Genomic DNA, 22,544 nt, shown 5'->3' with positions numbered 1-22,544 from the left:
AGTGCTCTAACTGCCTGTCTGCAGGTCTGTCTAGCAGGCAGTTCTATTGTCAGGCTTCAGATGATGTAAAACGATGATTGGTACAACACTCCTGTTACATTGCATCAGTGATGATTGGTACAAAGAGATACTTTTATGTTACTCAGTCTCCCAAACTGATTTTGGTTAAAGCTCAAGTTAACAGCTATTTGACATTAACACTATCATGATTGCTTCAAATGTCTTGAGCTCTCTTAGGTTTTTTTCCCACATTTTAGAATTAGTTGATTTATCTCCACTCTCTTTTTTCTGTCCTGATAACCTCATTTTGCTTTTTCCCCTGAACATTTTGTGCTATTTTAAAGGTATTTTTAGACTATCATTAGCTGATGATGCATCACAAAGCATTCTGCACTGATTAATAGACCCCATGGAGGCAGCACCCCAAATAGAAAAAAATGTGGGTGTTAGAAGTGACAATAAGTTATATTGGGGAATTAAGTTAGATTTTGTAAAATCCTGAGCTTGTGGCTAAAATGACTATGTCTGGGTTTGCAAATTCTTATATAGCAAAAAATATGAAACATTGGGTCTGTCCTGGTTATATATTTTAAACACCAAACTATAGTATTCCACGTTTCAGGGGAGTAGGTTGTAGCCGTGTTGGTCTAAGGACATAAGCAGACAAGTTTATTTTATTAAATTCAATATCTTTTATTAGACCAACTCAAATAGTTGGAAAAATTCTTCTTAGCAAGCTTTCAGGTATAAATACCCTTCATCAGGCTGAGGAAGCATCTGCAGATGGTCTGTGCTCTCCCTGGATGGAGTGATAAAGCAGCCAGAGGCCAGTACTAGGCCTCTGGCCTAGTAAGTCAGTGAAGTCTGACTTACTAGAAAGTCAGTGAAAATATAAATGGAGGTGGTCAGTAGGTGAGAGACAGTGGTGGGGAAAAGGGGAATAAATGTAGCTGTAGTTAAAGGATGAGATTGGGGAGTGCAGGGGGAGAAGGGAATGAGAATAGCTGGTAAAAAGTGGAGGATTTGCCTGGGGAGTCAGATGTTAGGAAGGTTATAATGTGTCATAAATCCAATGACTATATTTAATCCACAGAAAATCATGGACTAAATATAGACATTGGATTTATGACACATTATAACCTTCCTAACATCTGACTCCCCAGGCAAATCCTCCACTTTTTACCAGCTATTCTCATTCCCTTCTCCCCCTGCACTCCCCAATCTCATCCTTTAACTACAGCTACATTTATTCCCCCTTTCCCCACACCGTCTCTCACCTACTGACCACCTCCATTTACATTCTCACTGACTGGTTTTCTTGCCTACGTGCTGGGCTCTGGCTGTTTTACCACTCCATCCAGGAAGAGCACAGACCATCTGCAGACGCTTCCATAGGCTGACAAAGGGTGTTTGTGCCCAAAAGCTTGCTAAGAAGAATTTTTCCAACTATTTGAGTTGGTCTAATAAAAGATATTGAATTTACCCAAATAACCTTGTCAAACTATTGTACTGGTATTCAGTATTTACAAATGTGAAAGTTCAATACTTACACGTGTACATAACTACACTAAGCATGTTTAAGCATGTCCCTGTGTATTTTTATTATGAGGACTGCTTTGTGATTAAACCACAACAGCTACTGAAGCCACCACCAGAATAGTGCCAGGTGCATGCCAATGAACACAACCAAACTGAAAGTCTGGGTGACAGCGAACATAGTCTGGGTATTTGCCAAAGAGCATCTACATTACATTTGGCATTTGTTGCATGAAGAGTGGGAATGAGTGGGTGAGGTGTGTTTTCACAGCAACACTTTCTAGCACAGTGGAAGGCAGTACAGATATGTCAACAGTGAGCACAATGTGTCCTTGAATCCTTCAGGCTACACAACAGCCAGTTTTTATTATTTGGCCCCATGGAGCAAATTCAAGGAGTCCACAAATGTGGAATTCATTGGGGAATTCACTGTGGCACTTGAGGAACTAGCCTCCCTTGATGACTGTTGATATCCCTACAAGCTCACCTGAATACTTGCTTTTACCAGCCTGGACAAAGGAAGGCACAAGGACTTGTCAAACAGTTGTATCCCAACAGCTCCCTTTCTGGCTGCAATTCAGGCATTCATGCATTCATATCAGGACTGATGATTTCAGGCACTGCATATATAACCTTTTACCTGCCCCCCCTCCCAGCCAATCTGAAAGATTAAAAAAGAAAATTCCAAGACAAACCAAAATTAAAATCTTTTATTTTTTTAGGAACAAAAAACAAATACAAAAAAATGTTTCCTTTTAAGAGAGGTTACTTTTTTATATATTTTTTTATACATTAAAATTGGGCAAATTTCAAAGTGGGAAGTCATTTCGAAATGACAAATTAGAACATTATTTTGAAAGTGTTGACTTTTTTGACTGGTTCAGCTTTGGGAAGTTTTTTAGTGAAAACAATCTGAAATATTAAACATTAATTTGCAATATTTTTACATGTTCTGAGTTTACATTTTCTGTGTGTAAATAGTTGACTGAAAAATTTCCTGCAACTTTAATTAGGGGCATATGAATAATTTAAGGTTAAAACCAATTATTTTCATTAAGGTGACCTTATACCTCTTTCAGTAGCTTTTTTCATTGAAGGACATGTCACACAGATAAAACAAAAGATGCCATCTCTTCCATCATTGTAACCTTGCATTCAAATCAAACATCCAGTGTAAGTCAAATGAGGCCAGTATGCAATCTTATATGCTATCCAGCAACTTTAGTGAAAGTATGTGTTAGGCAAATATGATTCAGCAACATGATGCAGCTGCAAAAAAAGGTGAAATCAATGGACTAAATCAATAGCAGTATCAAGTGTAAGACATGGGATGTGATAGTGTCACTCTCAGTATTGGTTAGGCCTCATCTAGAGTACTGTGTGCACTGTGCAGCTCTGGGTTCTTCATTTTAAAAAAGGACATGGGGAAGTTAGAGAGACTCCATAGGGAGGTGACAAAAATGATGAAGGGCTAGGAAGGCAAGTCCTATGAGGAGAGGTTTATAGAAATAAGCATGTTCAGCTTGCAGAAAAGGCAATTAAGTACGGTCTTCAAATATCTTGGCTTAAAAATGCAGAAAAGTAGTTCTATGCACACATTACTTGGAAATTTCTCAGATGCGATCTGCAGCACAGAGCAGGTAGAAATTGGAGAGGAGCAGCAGATTGAAGCGGAGCTCCACCATTAGCTTGGTTATAAAACAAGATCAAAGTACTGGGACAAGTTTATGGAGGAGACAGGGTGGCAGAAAGGGGAGTTCTGGCTCTCCGGACAGTGTGTGTGGTGGGGAGCTGTGTTTGCAATCCCCAGGTTCCAGTAAGGAGGGGCAGGTATTTGGTTTTGCTAGTTGCCACATGGGGCCAAGAAGAAATTTTTTCCTCTCCTGTTTCTACAGATATTAGGGCTTTTCCCACCTCCCTCAGAAGCAGTGTGTGCCAATGCTGCTGTTCTCCAGAGATCCCTGATTAGAGGGTCTTGCCCCTCAACTTAGTGTCAGACTGATCACCACATTTGGGATCAGGAAGAAATTGTTCCTTATGTTCAGATTGGCATGAGCTGTAGGCTTTTTAGCCTTCCTCTGTAGCAGGGAGGCATGGTCCTCTTCCTTGGACTTCCTGTCCTTACTGTGGTAGGACACTGACAGTATCATCACCACCCCCCTCCCCCACCAATTCCTTTTGTCAAATTAGGGTATTTTTCTATGTTTTTGGTCAGTGTGCCTGGTAGTTGTGCAAGAGGGTTGTTCACATGGTTTTAAGAATAAGTGAGACAAACACTTGCACAGGATGGTTTAGAGAATGATCCTTCTTTGAGTATGAGTTGCCTTGAGCTGGAATATGGCAGCTGTGGTTCCCACAGGTTCTTATCCCAAACAGGCCCCGCTCCACCAGGAAGACACCGCTTGGACTCACTCCTGGACTCACTCCCATTCTTCCAAGAGTGTTTAGTCAACGACAAGCAGGCTATGGCGCATTTAAGCTGCCAATCTTTATTCTCATCTCAGTTAGGTGCTAACATCAATAGCTACAGCCAAGATGTGAGGAGGCTCATCTCCTTCAAGGCTACAAGGATATTATGAGAAAGAAATATACATATAAAGTGGACAACACTCCAGCTGCCATTGGCCATGGTTTATCATTTGCAGTCGGGGTCTCATGAACTCCTTCAGCATTTCTGCCCTGCATTGCATGGTCACAGTTTGAGCTAGGAGTTGCTGTGTCTGTGTCTCTCCTAATTCTAGGCTGTTTTTTTGAAATTTTGTATTCAAAAGAAACCCCTTTGAGAGTGGAGACACCCTAAACATGTTAATTGGCTATCTGTGTTTCCCTACTGGGAAATACCACACAGTCCTGATCTGACAGAAAAATTAGCAAGGGGGTTTTTGAAAATTCTAGCTTTAGCGGAGGACTCAGGTCCACTGAAGATACTCAAGTATCTCTTTCATTCCCAGTGCCAGAAAGTAAGTCAGCCAAGGAAGACTAGCAGCCTTTCATATACAAGTTAGTGAAGCTGTTTTGCAATTTTGGCTCAGGCTCTAATGGCACGTACACACATGGCAGGCCTCTGCTCCAATGCATGTTAATTAGCATGCGTTGGAGCAGACTCAATCAAGTCTGCTGCAAGTGTGCTGGAGCATGCTAATTAGCATGATTAGCATGCTCCAGCAGCCATTGCGTCACATGTATTCAGCATCCCCTCGCTTCAAAATGTTGGCGGGGTAATTTAACTAAAGCTCATCGAAATAGCTTTAGTTAAAGCACCCCGGCCGCCATTTTGAAGTACAGGATAATGAATACACATGACACTGTGGGCACTTTCATTAGAGCAGCACTCAGAGCCTCTCTAATTAAAGCGCCCCCCCCCAGAGAACATGTATAGATGTCCTAAGATTTTATGTGAAAAACACAGAACTTCAAAACTAAATAAAAGGAGACAAAAAATGTTTGGTGACGCCTGGATGCCACACAAAGTGGCTCTCCAACTCTTTCCTTAGTGTAGTTTAAATGAAACTCCTTTCTTATAATGACAGAATATTTTTAAAAAGCTTCATTCTGTTACAAACTATTGAAGGGCAAAGTTGTTTAAGCATATTTAAAAAGCCAGCATCTGTATAAATGACAGCTGTGTGTGTCACAACAGCCATGTACATGATCATATTTTATTTATGAAAAAAAGTGTTCCTAAATTTGCATTTGCAAACTGTTAAAGGATTTTATCAGCAATTGATCCTTTTAAAGACTACAGCTGCAGAAAACACCAGCACAAAACAGAATTAGTAACACTTATTCACCTCCCCACATGGTTCCAATAAATGTTCCAGTCCTGGTTGCTCTTTTTTTTTCTGAAGCAGATGTTGACATTTTAAAATAAATAAACCTAGGTTATGAATATAAACTATGATGAGGAGGAAAGTATGGACCTTTTTTTATATGGCTAACACTTATTTTTGTGTTTTCTTGTTTAAAAAGCACAAAAGGACACCTAAATATAATAGAGCTTGGCAAATACTGCAATTATATTTTCAAGTATTTTGAAAGAGGTCAACTTGGGTGCATAATAGGGGTCCCAGACACTAAATTTTTACTGGCAGATTTTCTGTGGCATAGTCAAAGTTTATTTTTCATGAAGGTGTGGTTTTGAAAATACGAGATCACACCTTTCCATGTAGGCTATGTCAGGCTGAAAATTTCAGAAATTTTCAGCTTAGTCTGAGATGGGATTGCATAAGAAAATGCTACAGAACTCACCCAACACATGATTATAATGCAAATGCTCATGGGCATTTAGGCCACAGACACCTGCTATCTGTCAAGTTACACACTGGATCAAAGTAAGAAAAGAGATAGCTGGCAGACAGTTGTGTCTCTTCAGTACAGACAAAGTACTGGGTGGCCTTTTCCTGTTGCATAAGAAACAGTCGCAATGTTAACTAGCAAAACCAGAAGGAAGGAATGCTAGGTGTCCAGTTGGTGAAAGGTGAACTAGGTTTGAGGTCTCAGGGAATCACCTGGAACAAGTGTGACAATTTCCAAGGGGCATTTACAATCCCAAACACCAGAACATCTCAGGTTGAGATGGTACTAGACAGCATCGGAGATAAGGGAGTGGATCTGAACATTGCTAGCTCTTGATGGGAATCATTTTGAACAAAGGTGACATTTTCCAAGAGGATTTTATAATCCCAAATCTCAGCACCCAAATGTTAGCCCCTAAATATCAATGATGTGGTGTACTGAATGACTGTTTTCTGCAGAGTCCGTTCGTAAATGTAACTTTTAAGTATACCTAGCTGCCTAGGGGACAGAGTCCGACAGAGCTTTGAAAACGGAGGTTCTTACAAAGGGACAGAAACACTTTAGCTTTCCTCTCATGGGATGCAAGTGAGCACATGTGTTTTGCAGCACCTCACCATTGTTGAGATGCTGCAAACTGCATGCAGTGCAGGTGCAAGCATTCACCGTGCTGTAACGGTGCCAAAATTTGACACCTGGAGATCCCAGTGTCAAAAAAAAAACACCTAAAAAAACATGGCACAGTATGCACCAGCAGACAGAAGCTGCGTCCTCCAGGGAGATGCTCTGGCTACCAGCCAGTGTCTCCCCTCCTCTAGTTGTCCCCCAGATTCTCCAAGACACTGGGAGGTGGAAGGAGTGTGGAAATGGTCATTTCCCTGAAGTGGGGCATTTTGCCCTATACCAAGCCCCATGCACAGGGGCATGCACAGAGGCAAAAAGCAGCAGCACAAATTTGTGCCCCTACTATTTTTGCCACAGCAAATGCATGCCCCTGCCCGTGTGTGCTCATCGGGACGTGCCCACAGTGTTTTTTTCCCATTACTAATTATCTTAAAAGCCAGCTTGACTGCAATGACAATGACAGTGAGTATGGAAAACATAATAAGTGATGCTTTCCCTGCTGAAAATACCACCCACTCTCACATTTATTTTAGTTTCATATAATATTTACATTTCCTTATTCTTATTCTTGTAGATTTTCTCATAAATAAAATGCAGAAGTCACAATGAAGTGAAATTCATAAGCAATACAGCATTGTATAGAATACGATACAGAAATAATGAGTAATTATCACTTCTGAGTAATAGTAACTTGACAAAAAATACCCATGCAGTATTATGGGATTAGTCTAAAATACTAGCCTAAAATGAGAGAGAAATTTACTTACAAATGCAATAAAAGGCATATCTACATCCATCACACTGTAGTGTCATCACCAGGGATCCTGGTTTTCTCTGATAACCCCTCCCCCATCCCACCAATATTCAGATTTAAATAACTAACCCAGAATCCACATTTTTCCATAATTAAAATGAAAGATATACCTATATATTAGTAGCGTTTAATTTTCATCATGGAAAAATATGGATTTTGTTACATTTTTTAAGCCAAAAATTGGGGATTTGTTTTTTATCAGGGAAAACCAGGATCCCTGGTTATCACTATCATACTCACATAAGGAGGAAAAACAACATCATCCAATGGGACCATTCCAAGCTTCAGGGATTCAGCTTACCTGCTTCCTGATCTTGTTAAAATAGGCTATTATTTTCAATTGATTGCTTTCTTTTTGAGCTTTTAAAACATATTTTATATTGTTACTGTGTCTCAGCCTGGGTGTTTTCAAATGTACATGATTTTCCTGTCTCTCCCATTAACTATATCCAACATAAGAACTCATCATATAGAAAACCCATGTGGATTTTTTATAAGGATGATATATTTAATGGGAATCCCTAGGGTTAGACCATATAATACCAACTAAAGAAAAAATATTTCTAGAATATATAATAATTAAAAAACATATGATTAGTTAAGCAGGGCAAAAACTAGAATTCCTAAGACCATTATTTAGTGTAATACATGTGTTCTGTTATTGAAGCACTGAAAGTCCTATTATAATAAAACTATAATGTCTACTTATAGCCATTCTGAGCAGAGCTCTACTTTCATATTCTTCTTCCAGAAAATTACATTAAATATTGATTCTCTTTATCAATATTGAACCTTGAATGCCAACCTCTTTTGGAAGTGATCAAATAACACTGGTTTAATTCACGTTTTAGGAAAGAAATTGGTCAAGAGGTGTGTCAACTAAGTTATGAAGAAAAATGTTTAGAATTGATTGGGTAGAGTGAATCACTAGCTCCGGCCCCCAAATCCCTGTATCCTTATTTAATTGTCTCAGGTTTGTTGCATGCACATTGTTATTGTCTTATGTCTTCAGTGTACCTTTGAAAAGTACTGTTTTAAGTTTAAAAATGCACTGCCCTGAAGAAAGCCTTCTTACTCAAGCACAATTCAGACATCTGCTGTTTCCCCCACGGTGTCTAAATTCAGTGTTTAAAACATCTTTTCTACATTAGGAATTTATTGTACTATGCTAAACATTCTTCTGCCCTTAGAAAAGCTTTTTACTGTCTTTTTGTGACAGTTCTGCTTTGGTTCTTTTCTATTAGCCTTCTTCAGAGCCTGATTTACCACTGCCTGTTACTTTCTATGGTTACTTACATCTGTGCAAAGTAAGTGCAAAGTGGGCACATCTACTGTGCTATAGCCTAATAGCACTATGCAGTAGCATGCTGGGTAAAACCAATGCTAATACGCTACTGTTCAGTAGTATTAAACTAGTGCACATTAAGCGTCACTAAAAACCTAAGCACCAGCACTACTGTGCAGTAGTGCGAGTTACTGTGCATTAATTTAGTACTTAGTTAACCAAGTACTTAATGTACAGTGATTACAGCACATTAATGAACATATAGACAGTCCTAATGAGTGCAAAATGTTACCAGTCCAGATCTCTAGTCCTTGGCGGGGTAGAATTGTGCTCCCCAATACACAGACTAAATCCTGCTTGATGGCATTTCAGCTTGCTGGCTAGACTCAAGGTGTACCTCCAGCATGCTCTACACTACAGAGGACCAGGAAAAAGTTTATGTAAAGCTAGGTCTACCAACTTGATGTCATATAGGGATTCCCCAATGTTGGGGAATGCCCAGGTGTCAGAGTAAGACATTTTTCTGCTCTTTTTCCACAACAAGAATGCAAGGATATTCTCACTCTGCTCTGGGGAGGTGTGACCGGAAAACTGTCACTGATTACAATGGAGGACAGGACAATAATTGTGGAAGAGTGACCCACTTTGTTGTCAAACACTATACAAAAGAGTGAGGTTGAAGGTTAGATAGACAAAAGATGCTAACCGAAATATTTATATTAACAGGAAGGATTATTAGTGGCAAAGTTTCAGACTGACACTTTTTTTCTCTGTCCCTCATCATATGAATTATTGAAGCAAAACAAAGCAAGCAAGAATGCTATTCTTGTTCATCTGTTTGATCTTCCAGGTTATCTAACAACATGCAACTTGTTCCCAATCCAATGTGGCTACTGACATCAGTAGAATAAGCCTTTCTCCAAACATAATCTGAAAGCGGCTTTATAAAACCACTGTTTAAACAAAGTAATTTGAAAATCTCACGTGCTGAGACAGGGTTTTCTCAGTTACCAGACTAAAAAGCACATTCACCATGATATACATTTCAAGCACACTTTTCAGTCATATAATATAATGACTTGCTCTAGCTAGCAGTTCTCTGCCCACTGTGCTAACCAAGCACGTTCTCTTCTAGTGAGGTAATTATCACCCAAAAAAGAGCACAGAGAACAGAGCCAAAATGAGGGGTGTTAAGTAATTTCTGGGTTGTAAAAAGCCATACAGTTTTGTAATGCTTCCTTTAACACCTAGATGGGAAACATTTGGGTTAGAAAATAACATTGATTATTTTGAAAATACTATCCAATATCCTTAACTCTACAGAGAAAGTACCACTTAATACCAAAGCACTATACAGACCCTAAGTCAAATTCCCTCAAGGTGTGAATTGGCTGAGTGGTCCTTATCTTGAATCTTCCATGAAGGGAGGATATAATGGCATAGGAAACTTGCAGGTCCCCCTCTCTGAGGAATAAGGGTCAATGGGGAAGGGGGGTGGGGATTAAAAAAGCCCCAGAGCTCTATAACACAAGTCTGAGAGAGGCTATAACTTGGGCAGTTGGAATTTATTGCTTCACCTCATTTCTTCCTCACACATCACCACTGGGGTGGGAATACTAGCTGCCTTCCTACTAGTATGAAGAAGGGCAGTACTACATCTGGATGTAGTATAGTTTGCAACATTGCAAATTGCAATGATGCAGCTATCAGCTCACCCCCCGGCTATGGGAGAGGCGGGCAAGCTCTGCAGAAAAAAAGGACCAGGCCCTTCTGTTTTTAGTAGGTACCTGCTTAACACAGAAGCAGTGAGGGGCCCGATCCTTTTTTTTTTATTATTATTTATTTTTTTTGGTGGACCCTGCTTGCCCCTCCCGTGGCTAGGAGGTGAGCTGCTGAAGTGCTTGATCTGGACTTCAGTTCAAGCAACCAACCAAAGTAAAGTTGACACTGCCTATACTTAATAAAGGTAATATTTCCATTACTGAGTGTAAATACTTCTTTATGTAGGACAGGTTGGAATAATATATTTTTCCTTTTTTTTTTTTTTCTAGTTCCCCTTCAGACAATGTGTGGAATCAGGAATTGGTTCAATAGTCAATGTATATAAAACCACAATATTTGAGCTTTAACGAGGATTCCATTGGAGTCCACTTAGGATATGTCTATAAGGCTTTTCTGGTATCCTTAGAACGACTCCATGCATGTGTTCCCACTCTGCATATGGCAACAAACCCAGAAATGAGGCCATGAAGCTGACCAGAACCCCACCCCACCCCAGCCCTCCACCGCTCTAGTGCGGTTGACAATAGTAGCAGGTACCTCCAGGGTTGATTCACCCCTCATTTCTTGGTTTGAAGCATCCAAAGCAGGAGGAGGTAGGCAGAATATGCTTCTTGGTAGCCCCACTAGGATCTTATCCATTCCTATAATTATAGCAAAACAATAATTAGTTCACACTTAGTTATACTAAGCCCAGTGCAGACCATAGTTTAGGTGAAATCCACTACAGTCGCTCTAGCATTTCAACTGCAATCCTGAGACTGCAACATCCCTTGCCATTCATACTATGAGCATCCAGCAGATCTCTTCCATCCTTCCCCTGCTGCACACCTCCATCTGAATTTCACAGATATACACAGGAAAAGCATAAGAACATTCAAAAGGTGGCAGTCTCCCTTAATCTAATATCCAAATCCTGTTTTTATAAACAGATGGAAGAACTGTACCAGGTCTATTAGTATTAGGGTTTTTTTTGCCAGCAATGGTGAGTTCAGTAACTTACAATATATAACAGTTTACCCCTAAATAGTGACATACAAACAGTCCAAACAAAACCTAATACGTGCACCTAACATGTCTGTCCTGTTCCAGAAGGATCAAGGAAATAGAGCACTCCAAGCCCCACCCACCCACCCACCCACATGAAAAGTTTTTCCTATTCAGACAGCTGCATGTAAACTGGAGCAACCTTGTGTTTGTTGTTATTCCAAGGACTGAGTCAGCCACAGCCTCATTTTGATTCCTCGGGGGCAAGAAAATATCATGGAGGATTGAAGCTACTCAGACTCTCCCCTACACTGATTTTGCACTGAACACAACTAGATAGGAACAATGATCTCTGGGAGTGCTTGTATACATGATGGGGGTTTAGTCCTCAGGGTTTTATTCTATGCCCCCTAAATTGAAATGGTGGGTTTTTAATTCAAACCCACCATTTCAATTTTTCCATCACATTACAGTGAGGGGCCCAACCCTTTTTTTTTTCTTTTTATCAGAGCTGGAGCCTTTCTGCAGCCGTGGGAGTGAGCTACCAGTGGGCTGAGTGGCCTCTGAGCTGTAGCAGGGCATAGTCCTTCCAGCTATTGTGGTGGCACCCCCTGTGTATGGCCAGGCAGGCTGCTAGCTGGCTGGGTGTGATCCCAGCTTGCAGGGCCCTGATCCAACTCTCCCATTGTCTACCCAGGCTTCTAGCACCTTGCATGCCATCCCTTCCACCTTCTCCCCCACTCCAGTGCCCAGCCACCCTTCTGCTGCCCCTGGGGTAATCTAGCCCTTTTCCAGGCAGCCCCAGGCATCCAGCCAGCTGCAGCAAGCTTCTAGAAGCACAAGCAGTGAGGAGCCCAATCCTGTCTTCGGTGCAGCCTGCCTGCCCTCTCCCCCCCTACACAGCTGGGGGGAAGCTGCCAGCGGGCCAAGCAGCCCCCAGGGCCACCCAAGTGGGCTGCTAGCAGGCCAGGTGCTGCCCCAGCTCGGAGGCAGCACCTGGCCCAATCCAACTGTTCCCCAAGCCCACCTGGGGAGCGGTGTCCAGTAGGCTTCCAGCGGGCAGGCTCAGAAAACAGTTGGGTCAGGCCAGGTACTGCCTCTGACCAGGCCCCCACAGCTCAAGAGCCGCTCGGCCCACCAGCAGCTTACCTCCCAGCCGTGGGAGAGGCAAGCAGGGTCCACCAAAAATAAAAAATTAAAAAAGGATTGGGCCCCTCACTGATTCTGCCTTCAGCAGGTACCTACTAAAGGCAGAAGGGCCTGATCCTTTTTTTCTGCAGCGTTTGTTGCCTCTCCTGTAGCCAGGGGGCGAGCTGACAGCTGCATCATTGCAGTTTGCATCTGGATGTAGGATAGTTTGCAACGATGCAAACTCATCTAAAACCCCCAAAACTGGTGCATGTGTAATGTGTGATGCCATGAAGCCACACAGATAACAGTCTTGTCTCATGTACATCATGACAGCCATCATGTGTATATGTGCCTTGGCTGCCAGAGCTTCAAAATCAGAACTAAAAGGGAAAAAAATCTCTCTTGAGTTAATATGTAAATTTATGTTATTAACAGGAGGGGTTAATGTACTTTTAAAATAATGTCTTATCTTGGGAATAAAGTAGAAGTGTTAATTAGGCAAGCCTGTGAATTACCATTTTGTACTGCACTTTGGCCTTTTCAATACTCTTTCTTTTGATTGGCTCACTCTTCCACTCTATTCACACCAACCTCATTCACTACTGGGATAGGGGTGAAAGGTGGTATTTTAAACATAAAATAGGGAAAGGTCATTTCACAGAATAAATTAGAATGAAATTAAAACTGGTCCTGAAAATGTCAACATAAAAATTGAAGCAGCAAAGACATTTTCAACAATGGAACATATGAGAAATCATCAGAAATCTATTGCAATAGCCTACAGATAAAGGTAAAAATTCAAAGAAAGCTGATACCTTATGTCAATGTAGAAAAAATAGTTGATGTTGCATAAATTCATTTTCCACAATGATATGCAAAACAAAGTATGACCTAGAGAATAACCTAGTGCTTACAGCAACACAAAGACACTGATGAATTTGAAGCAGGTATAACTCTGACATATGAGAAAATTAAACATGTTCTGTTTATAATACTTTGTGAAGCCATAATTAGTGACTTTGGGAAGTTGTGGCAACCAAGAAAAGCAGATCACATTATTTTAATGCAAAACAGCAAAAATGTTGTAGAGGAGCAAAATATATATGGCAAAATAAACAATAAAAAAGTATTTGGGAAAACAAAATTCTCTGGCAGCTTCTCAATGCTTTTTAACCACTGTTAAGTTTTCATTACATAACACAGGACAAAAAAACAAGTTACAAAAAGCACAGCAGGAGAAAATGTTAACTGATTTCTCATGGTCTGATCTTAATATAACATATACCATTTTCCAAAAATAGGATGTGGTATTGAAATCACAAGACCTTTAAAAACACAACACACACACACACACACACACACACACACACACACACAGAGTACCTTAGAAGGGTATAATATGGGATAGCTTTTATTACTGTATTTAAAAGGATAAATAATGTGAAGCATAGCATGGATACAAAATGCCAGGAATTTCTGCTATGTACTATGTTCAGCCCTATAAACTCTGAAAGCTTTAAGATATTGCACCAACAGGGCATTGAAAATGCCATAAGAATGAGGCTGTAGATTTGTAATGCCCAAATTAAACTAGAAGTCAAAAGTAGTTTTGTACAAGAGTTTATTGCACGTCATTGGTCACTGAAGTTTATGTTACAATTTTAAGACCTCCCTTAATATTCATTATGGATAAACAGAATTAATATGTCTGTGAAGCATCTGTCTCCTACACAAATGTTTTAGCTAGTACTTTTCCAGCACCCCATTCCTAAGTTTACCAGCCTGTCCTATTGAGCTGCTGAATTTATCAAAAGAGGGCTGCTGGAGGTTGGGGCTCTTGCTTTGTTTTGCTTCTGCCATCACACCAGTCAAGAAGACTTTGAAGCAAACATTGTCCTATGCTAAGTTTTACCAAAGTAGAAGCCTTAAGTGGCATGCCAGACACTTCCTCTCACTTCTTTCTTGTAATTACAATTGTGTAGTTTTGCTTTGCTTTGAAGTATCCCATCAGAACATTCTCGTATCATAGCCCAAAGTCCCTCCAGTCCTGCTGCCCATGCAGCTTCTGCGCCTGCACATGCACATGCACACACACACTCTTGCTGGGCCCGCATACAGAGCACATAATCCCCAACAGCCAATCACCTTGCCCACTGCTCCCAGTCCCAAGCATCCAAGCTGCTTCTGCTTGGGATAAGCAGAGGCAAAGTAAAAACCTGGATATTTGCTTGCATTTGAAAAACCCACCTGGACACAAGGATAGGGGGCCAAAAAAGAGGACATGTCCAGGAAAACCTGGGCGTATGGTAACCCTAGGCTCCTCAGGAGGCAGCAGCTCTCCCTCCTTGCTCTGGTAACCCAACATGCCTCACATGGAAGGATGATGGAGAATGCCAGTGCAGACACTACTGCTCCCCCATCTTCTCCCATCCTCTGAGCCCTAGTTCAGGCAGGCCCATTCTTGCTTAGAGGTCTGAGAATGAGTATGGGGGTTTCAGTGGAGTCCCTTCCTGGCCTGGGGAAGGATGGGAAACACTCCTGAATCTAGAGGTGCAGGAGGAACAGCAAAGAGCAGAAACTGGACTCACTGGAACAGGTCTCAGCAGCCCACAGCCTATGGCTTACACTAGGACATCATTGTGGAGAAGCTGTGCCCTCAGCCAGGCAATGCAAGCTCCTGGTGGGTGCGGGCATCACAGTCAACTGTTCTGCCCATATGGCAGCCAGCAGCCTGGAAACTGTCCCAACTTATGGAGGAGGGGAGTTCAAAAAGCAAGAGCTTAAAGAAATCATGGTTGCTGATACACATGCTTGGAGGTGGGGGGAGGGATATGGTTTGCGGTTCTTGATCAGCCGCTCTAACTAAAATGCCTCAACATCACGTGTATTAAGCCCCCGCATGTTTAAAAATGACTGCAGGACACTTTATCTAAACTTCATTTGATAAGGTTTAGTTAAAGTGCCCTGCAGCCATTTTAAAATGCACAGGGGCTTAATACAAGTGACACTGTAGTGATGCTGCAGCATACTAATTAGAACATGGAGCAGGTTCAATTAATCATGTCTGCTCCAAGGCATTCTAATTAAGATGCCAATGAACATGTGTATAGACAGCCCATATTAAAGAAATCTTCATTATTTAAGGGCCAGCCCTAACTTGGGGGATCTTCCACCAAAGCTTCGAATTTTGGGGGTGGGTAGAGTGGCCTTGGCAGTATCCTCTCCCCCAGGACCAGAGTACTTCCAGCCCTTGAGGGAAAAGTGGCATGAATTAGAGATGGGTCAGAGATGATTCAGGCCGTCATAGGAATGATTCTGGAAGCTCCCCTGCCAGCCCTGAGCGCCCAAGGGGGAGCAGGGATCAGGGACACCATCATTGCCTTCATCTCTCCCTGCTGCCAAGCCAAGACAGACTGGTCCTCAGTCCTAGGTTTTTGCTCCCCTCGGGCAGCTGTGCCATGCTGCTCTTCTGCTTAGAGAGCTTGGGTTAAACCCTATCTTCAACTTGGGGGGGATTAGATAATTACAAACACTGATCATGTGATGTGATGTCATGGCCATATAATTACAGGTTTAATCTCTCCTCTCCTTGGCAGTATGGAATGTAATTGGATCACAATCACCTTGCGCTAAGCAACCACCTGGCCATTGTCTCCAGCATCAAATGTTCTGCCCCATGATTGGCTATATCTGTCTCATTTGAATAAAAGCCATACCCTTGTTCCCAGTAGGATTGGAGTATCATTGTAGCCATGATGGTCTGGGCAATATGCAAGGATCCAGGTGATTTTAGAGACATCTTTTCTTGGACCAACCGTATAGGTGGGAAAGAATTTCCCACTTCAATTTCTATTTTTTCTGTCATGTTTTTATCCCAGTCACAGTCTTTTTTCTTAGTTAGAGAAGTTTCTGGGCATCAAGTGTCCTTCTTCTGTGACCTTGTCTAACATCGTTCCCAAATTTTACACCTGGTCCAATAAAAGACACCCCCCAAAAGGTGCAAAGCTCTATGAGCTTCTCACTTGCACGGCCTTTGTCAGGCACAGAGACACAGAGTCCCTAGCCTTCCTCAACCCCCTCCTCCTCCTGCTCCATCTTTCTCCTTCCTGACCCTGAGTCTCTGTCACCCACCTGAGCCCTCCCTGGAAGGAACCTGAGGAGAATCCCAGTCCTTCACTGCCTCCCCCAGATCCCTTCAGGCACAGCTCAGCTGCTCTGCATAAGCATGAACAGGTGTAGGAATAGGGGAAATAGCAGGTGGAGAAGGGAAGGAAGAACTAGAGCAGGGAGGAAAGGCCCCTGTGGAAGTCAAAGGAGTGGTAGGGGGAGCTCTTGTTGGGTCTGCAGCAGTCTGTGCTTGATCCCCAGGGTCTCAGACTTGGAGCAGCCCCTTTGTTTTCCGTGCAGCAGCACCCAAGTCAAGTGACAGACAGCTGGAGAGATGGACAGAGCTGCAGGGCAATATGCAGATCGAAGCTCCCCACCCACCAAAAGGGTACAACTGGGTATTTTGTCCTGAGCCCAAACATTCCAGTGGGTCTCACCTGGCTGAGATCTAGCAGAGCTCACAACTGGCTTTTACACCAAAGTTTACTACCTTGTTGTTGCATGCTAGGGCCCTATGACCTGGGCCTAAATTACAGACTGTGACTGGGAAGGGCCACAACCCTGAACTCATTAACTACAAGGAAGGGTAGGGGACCAGGCAGAGAGAGGGACCCAACTGCACCACTTCACCCAAACCTGAGAGTTTCTGAGGGTGGCACCTATGGGGCAGGAGGGATGGACAGATAAGAGAGGTGGCCCTGGGACCAGAAATAGGAATCAGATGAAACTATGAACTATGAAACTTATTCTCCCTCACCTGTATGAGCTTCAGCCAGAGAGACCTGCTACCATGAAGGTCTGTTCAGATCTGAGACTCTGGCCTGGGGTTCTGGAACTTGCCCTGCAGGCTGATGTCAGCCCTCTATGAGGTCACTGGCTCTCTGGCCCAATGCCTGATGTTTTACGAATGCCTCTCTATGAGCTCAATGTCTGCCCCACCCTCCCCACCCAGCTGGGCTCTTCCCCTACCCATAGCAGCCCCTTCACTATATAGTCTAGAATATCGTGTATCCCATCCCTGACAGTGCCCAGTGCCAGAGGCTGGAGAAAACAGTACAAGAGAACCCCATCCTGTACAATGGGGGGACTAGTCTGGCCAGAGAGGGGACAGTTCTGCCAAAGTCCATGTAGTGAGTCCGAGCTGCCCAGCAGTGCGAGTGACAAAACCAAGGGTGGTTATTCACATGCTCTGGAGTTTGGGAGGGCAGTGCTTTAGCTCTTGGAGCCACTCTAATTAAAGCTCCCGGAGCATCATGTGCATCAGTGTCCCCATGCTTAAAATGGTGGTGGGGGCACTTTAACTACAGCTAGTTGAAAGAGTATCACCATTTTTCATGCTGATACACATGATGCTGGAGTCTGCTGGAGCACGGTAATTACCATGCTCCAGCAGACACGAGGCTGCTCCCACATGCTGCAATTACAGTGTGTTGGAGCAGCCTTGCTGCATGTCTATAGGTGCCCCAAGTGACTAAGTGACAAAACCAAGCGGCAGACATGGGAGTTAGGGGTACAGCCTCTGAATTACAACTACTCTTTAGACCTTAATGCTGCAGGCTGTAAGTAAGAGAGGAACAGTGGAAAATCCCTAGTCATACTCTGGCAGACCAGGTTCCTTGGGTGAATTTGATATCTTTTATTAGACCAACCCAAATAGTTGGAGAATAGTTATTAAGCAAGCTTTCAAGTTCAAAAACCCTTCGTCAGGCTAAGGAAGTTTCAGCAGTTGGTGCGTGCTCTTCCTGGATGGAAACTAGTCATACTCTGTTCACTTTCCCTTTCAACAGCCACATCCTGGGCTCATCTACATGAGATGCTATATCACTGTAGCAAAGAGCTAAGGCAAAAGTGCTTGTTGCTATGGCAACATACCATGGGCAAGCACTAACTGTGATGCTAATGTGCAGTAACTCGTTGGTGGCCCCTAAGGGCCCTGAGCTCCCAAGGGAGAGCAGGGGTCAGGGACACCACCATTCCTTTCACCTCTCCCTGCTTCCAGGCCAAGACAGACTGGTCCTCAGTCCTGGGTTTTGACTTCCCTCAGGCAGCTGTGCTCTTCTGCTTAGAGAGCTTGGGTTAAACCCTAGTCACTGTAGCTAAAGACTCAGAAAATTGTTTCCTCTATTGACACTGAGAATGACAGGTCAGCACCTATGATCCCAGAGGCCTTCTGATTCCCCTGTAATTCCAGGTGGACAATGCTGCCCTCTCCAAATGGCATTATCTTCTGGCTTTAACTCCTCACCCTTGCTAGGTGGCACCTCCAAGTTATCTCAAGGAGTTCCCTGGCCCTTTGTTGGGCTGGTTCCCTGGCCTCTTTGTTGGGCTGTTCCCTGGTTGGGCTGGCTCCTGACCTCTCTCTCCAACACCCTCCTGTGGCACAGCCAATTGCTTGGGAGTGCACCTTAACTCCTGAATAATGCATCCCAAAAGGAGCCTCCCTCCTCCCTGTGGAGCAGGCCTCCTGTCTGCCTTCTCTGTCTGCCCTCTTTGTTGAGTTTAACCACATCAGAATGAAGTTGCAAATGATCATAAAGTACAATTAGCAGCCTTCACCAGATAGGATGGCCACCATAGAGTACATTCCGGTTTTCTGCTACTCTGTCCTCTGTCCTCTATTGATATGAAACCCAATGCCTTTATGTCCTCTGTTTTTCTCTTCGGGAGAAAAACAGAGGACATAAAGGTGTCCGGTTTCATAAAAATAGAGGACAGAGGACAACCAGACTGTCCTCTATGATGGCCACCCTACCACCCAACCACATTTTTTCCTAACTCTATTTATATTTTTTTCCTATTTTTCCTACAACAATATAACAAGTAGGTATAATTGCTGGTGTGACTTTCTGAAATTTCCTGTGGTGCGGTAGTTAACTTGAGGGAAGAGAATGCACTCTGGATACAGCATTTGGTATCTGCTTAAAGAAAGGAAGACTGTTTTTTGGAACACCGGCAGCAGCTGCTGTGTGGAAAAGAGAGCAGTCATTTAATATAGAACAAGAAAGCAAGAGTCTCCAAAAGCCATTTAGTCTAATGTCTTTCCTCAAGAAACAAGCCTCTCCCGTGGACAGGATTTGATTTTCTACAGGGAAACACCTTTGGATTTCCAGTCCAGTCTTGTAATCACTCAGCCATTGCACTTAACTGAAACAGAGTCTATAAGCGGAGTGAATAAGCCATGAAGGTGTGTATTAGAGTGGGGCACTGATAACCAGCTTGACTGGATCCCCTGCTGTGGCCAAGCTCTGCAGAGTTTTGTGCTTGAAGGTCAGGAACTAACTATCTCTTTCCTGCAGTGCTGCATGTGAGATGGCAGGTAGGGCAGCAATGGTGGTCTCTGGGTAGGTCAATGAATGCAGATTCAGGAGGCCTACAGTCACTTCCTGGCTTAGGAAAAAGCACTCAGTCCTACTCCCATTGAAACCAATGGAAATATATGCCTTGACTTCAGGGACAGCAAGATTGGAGCCAAAGATCTTAAAAGGTAGAGCAACTGGGCTGGGGAACAGACTTCACTGCATGGCTGGAGATTACAGAGCAGATATTAGAACCGAATGAAATAGTGAAGAGCCTGCAAAATGCAAGGGGTCACCAAGGGGAGCCAAGCAACCAACTTCCTGGCGTTCTGTTACCGAAGGTTTTACAAGATATTTATCTCACACATGTATAAAGGGTCTTCTGTATCCCAGGCCTGGCACATGTCAGCGTAAATCCCTGTAAACAAAAACACATCCACCATCAGCTCACCTGGGACTCATTTCCACTTTCATGACTGATGTTTTTAGCTGTTGTTTTAGCATCGCTGCAAAGTAGTGTCCTGCGAGCTTTGTTCCAATGGGCCTGTCTAGGCTGCGTTGTACCCCAACAGGGAGTGCTGAGTGCCTGCTTCTGCGCATGCTGCCTGCCCAAACTGATGCAATGTAACCACCCATTGGTGTGGTGCTGGCTGGATCCAGTCAGCTCTAGCTCTTGGGTGAGCTTCCTGATGCACGCACAGCACCTGCCTTCCATTTTAGGGGAGGGTCAGCTTATGCAGAGCCCACGTGGCATTCCGCATTGTGGTGATCCCTGGTGCAGTACTGAAGCACACAGCCATGCCCAATGCATAGGAAGTACCAGTGCATGCTCTCTTTTTTCTGGAGGAGAATTGTGTATGTTTTGATGTTTTGGTGCTACCTCTGAGGTAGAGTTAACATGTTTCCAATTTCAAAAAAGAGGACACCTGTGGAGGGTGGGGAGTGGTATATGATTGTAGAGGGTAGTGATATCCCCCCTGCCCCTCAGCCCTGCCAGGTCCCCACACTCCCGACCTGCAGCCCCTGCTCCCTCCCAGCCCTGCTGCCCAAACAGCTTGCTCGCACACACACACACCTTCCAGCAGCTGTCGGGGCCTGCACGCAGAGCATGTGATCTCCCGACAGCCAATCAACTTCCCCACTGCCCCCAGCCCCAAGCAAAAGCAGAAGGAAAACATAAACCCAACCATTTGCTCATGTTTTAAAAAACCCACCCAGACAGAGGACAAGGCCAAAAAGGTGGACATGTCTGAAAAAACCTGGGTGTATGGTAGCCCGAGTAGGTCTCATAAAGAACAGGAACCCTACAGGCTCAAAACCCAGAAGGCAAACAGAAAGAAACCAGCATTTATTACTTGTTACAAATATCATAATTTTTGGAATATTTGTCATTGAGGATACTGGACATGGACCTTCCTTGTTCCTCCTGGACTCTGCATTCAGGAAGCACAAGGATTGTTAGTATGACTGGCCATAGTAGGATGAGTGCCGAGCATTCACTCCTCTCCCTTTCACCTATCCATGCCACCTTTCCATGTCCATGGTGTGTAAGTCTCTCTCTCCCATTTTTCAAGCTGAATGATCAGCATGATTTCAACCAGGAATTTTGAAACCAGATGATTTAATAGCATTAGGAAAGCTAATCTACTAGCGATGCTACTCAGAGTACTCATCTGTAAACAGTACTAGCCAGACACAGTGGCAGACACTCCTTCCCTCCATGTCACTGAGCGAGTATCACTTACTGCTGAGTAAGAGAAGGCACATAGTTACTGTACTACATCTGCTCTGTGGAAAGTTCCTACCCCATTTTGGTCAATTTATTTTTACATTGGTTCATACCCCAAGAGAGATTGAATTGACAGTACAGAATTTAGGGAAGTAATTTAGAATATAGGAGCTCAGCAACCCAGGGCGTATCCTAACTACAAGGGCATTTTTTTATTCTGGAGCAGTCATGTCTTTCTCTGGTCTTGACCCAAAACCTGTCAACCAGCTTTTAATGATGGTTTTGTAAAGTACAGTCTATATTTGTTTGAACCTTCTGATTATACCATGTTCAACATGCCACATTTGGTTATATACATAAGCTTCCAATAAGAGCTGAAAACTGTCACAACCCAAAGGGTGTGATTTTTGTTTTTGTGTGCTTCTGCACTGCTAAATTGTTCCCGCTAAATTATAGCTTCTTTGCACGGTGGAGTTTTCTGCTGCAAAAGAGAACCCCGGTGCAAGGGAGAATTTCTCGCCAATTTGAAGCTTTCTTTGCAGGGTGCATTTCTTTGTTGCAGCACAGAAATGCTCGTTGCAAAGAGTTCCCGCCATTTGTATGCTAATTCGAGCCCCATTATTGGCCAGTTCTAAATTATTCACACGTAGCGGCTAGTGATTGGCTTGCTAGCCGTATAAGAGGCTTGAGTGGTTTCCGCCCAAGTTGGAGGACTCCACGAACAAGGGAGGAGGAGACTTCACGCTGTGTGAAGATCTCTAAGCGCTGCGGATCCTTACGGACCCAACGCATTTGAAGCAGGCAACAGAGGTCTGATCAACCTCTAGCCTCTCCCCGTTGTCGATCGCAGTCCAGACGTATCCCTTCCCGTGCGCAAAAGAACCGGACCCACGGAGCCTAGCAAACTTCGTATGAGTCCTTGCCAGATGACCGACCTCAGAGCTCTTCTACCCGGGTTCGAGT

Source organism: Alligator sinensis, unplaced genomic scaffold (genome assembly GCF_000455745.1).
Source record: "Alligator sinensis unplaced genomic scaffold, ASM45574v1 scaffold810_1, whole genome shotgun sequence".
NCBI lineage: Eukaryota > Metazoa > Chordata > Crocodylia > Alligatoridae > Alligator > Alligator sinensis.
Note: the sequence above shows the minus strand (reverse complement) of the source record.